Genomic DNA, 2,500 nt, shown 5'->3' on the forward strand with positions numbered 1-2,500 from the left:
GTGGCTTATTTGATATCGGATCTTTTCGGAAATTTATCTGGTGTATTTGATAGGTAATTATTTGCTAAATTTTTTTTCTAGAATCGTTGAATAACTGATATCCACAGTTGCAGAATCATTCAACCGAGACTCAAAAAATTTCTTAAACTATTTTTTTTAGCCATCATGTTTATAAATTGATAGCCTCATTTTGGCCCCGATGAGAATATTAGTGTAATCGTCGTGGTGCCGTCACGTCGGCTAGCATCTGTTTAATTTCCCGAGGGAGCGCGATGCACGCAGGCTTGTTTTGCGGGGCATGCGAGCGCCGTCCCGTCTGCCGGATAGACAGGCGGGCCCTGGCGACTCCTCCTTCCCCCTCCTTCCCCCTCCTCCCCTTTCCTTCCCCCTCCTCCCCTCTCTCCTTCCCCCCTCCTCCCCCTCCCTTCCCCTCCCCTCCCCCTCCCTTCCCCTCCTCCCATCCCTTCCCCTTCTCCCCCTCCCTTCCCCTCCTCCCCCTCCCTCCCCCTCCCCTCCCCTCCCTCCCCCTCCTCCCTCCCCCCCTCCCCCGTTACCCGCCTCTTGCCAAAGTATGTAATCAAAACTGTCCTTCTCTCGTGGCATCACGTGTCTAACTTACTTCGGAGCGAAATAAGAGGAAGAGGAAAAAAAAGGTGACGGAGCAGTCCAACATGTCCGAGGAACCAGCAGGAATCGCTTGTCTTCCTACGATGTGACGGGAAATATATTTTTTTTAATGGATGGAAAGCATACAAGGCATTCGTCTGATATATTTCTGATGAGAATGAGTAAAATAGGTGAAATGGGGAATGCCTAGAAAGCTCGGTAATAAGGCGGGAAGGTAGATCAATTTAAGGAACGAATGAAACACTTGAGGAAAAAAAAAGTATGTAGATAAGTTAATTGGAGATGCTGGGACGCCCAAGCCCCTCGAGCCTGTTAATCCATTTAATTGTTTTGAATAATTAATAGTGGTATAGGAGAGTTTCATTAACATGTGATAATTTACTCAAGGTGATGCTCCTCCCATGATGCACGAGATTTAAAGTACTGTATCTGCAAATTTGTTAATGTAGACTTTTGATATAAATGAAAATTATTGCAATACCTAATTAAGTTAATTGGGATTTCGGCATATTGAAATGAGAGGGAGAGGTGTAGGCCGCGCGTTTTGTGGTAGAGGGATCTTCTCTCACTCAACGGGCCTTAGATACAACGACCGGCTTGCTAAGAGAGAAAAAAAAGGCGAGAGAACTGGAACTTTCTGAATTTTGAATTTTAACCGGACCGGAGTTTTCGCTTATTTTTAAGAGGCCTTGCCCTCTTTGAGAGAAATGACTACATTTTTCACATTGTAGTGACATTGCGTGGCCGATGAATGCCTTCCAACATTAATGTAGGAAATGCCAAGAGAAAATTGTTTCTCAAAATTAACTTGACTAAATGGTAGTGACTTATGGAATACCCATTTTTTCGTCCTTGTTGCTGTTATCGTAATTACTGTGTTTGCAAAAGATTGCATTTTACCCGTTTAAGGAATAGGATTAAATGCTTGATGGTGGTGTTGCTAGAAAAGATAAGACTAAGGAAAATAATTTCCGACGGAGGAAAGAATAGATGTGAAGAAAATCATAGTTTAACCTTCGACAGTCATTTTCCATTAATCTTGAAAGTGATATAAGATATAACTCTCGCTCATAACCCTCTTTCGGGTGACCTGAAAGTCCAGATCGTAACTTAATATAAGATAAAATGAAGGAAAAAAGGGGGGAGGGAAGGGGAGAAAGAATTACTTAATATAAGATAAAGGAAAAGGGGGGAGAGGGAAGGGGAGAATTACGTAATATAAGATCAAATGAAGGGAAAAGGGGGGAGAAGGAAGGGGAGGAAGAATTACTTAATATAAGATAAAATGAAGGGAAAAGGGGGGAGAGGGAAGGGGAGAATTACGTAATATAAGAACAAATGAATGGAAAAGGGGGGAGAAAGAAGGGGAGGAAGAATTACTTAATATAAGATAAAATGGAGGGAAAAGGGGGGAGAGAGAAGGGGAGAAAGAATTAATATAAGATAAAATGAAGGGAAAAGGTGAGGAGAACGAAGGGGAGGAAGAATTACTTTGATAGTGATAGACGACCCGGACCGCGTAACGAGTTAAATTTGGGAATTTGTCGTCCCCGGGGAATTACCGGACCGTTAAATCCGGTAACCGAACATCGGCGGAAAGCAAAATCAGCGGAACCCAAACTTCGGCCGAGGAGAAACATGGCCTCCGTAAATTTGATGGCCAGGCGCGTTCTGAAATTCGAGAAGGGAAATTTTAGCTTAATAAAAGCCTTGATGGATCGTGCCTTAAGTTTTCCCTTTTCTTTTTCCTTCTAGGGTTTGAGGGGACCGGGGAAGCGGGGGGAGGGAGGTTAGTTAGGGGAAGGAGTGAGTGGGTCGGTGGGTAAGGTGAGTTGGTGAGTGGGTCGGTGAGTTAGTGAGTGGGTCGGTGGGT

General features: G+C 44.0%; 1 protein-coding gene across 16 annotated transcripts in view; it reads left to right on the forward strand.

The window, feature by feature from the left end:
* The window catches only part of LOC113804292 (multiple PDZ domain protein), a gene marked incomplete at its 5' end in the record, with an annotated part of 877,687 nt that overhangs the window by 407,717 nt on the left and 467,470 nt on the right, over window positions 1–2,500 (forward strand).

Source organism: Penaeus vannamei, chromosome 23, assembly GCF_042767895.1.
Source record: "Penaeus vannamei isolate JL-2024 chromosome 23, ASM4276789v1, whole genome shotgun sequence".
NCBI classification, from domain to species: Eukaryota; Metazoa; Arthropoda; class Malacostraca; order Decapoda; family Penaeidae; genus Penaeus; species Penaeus vannamei.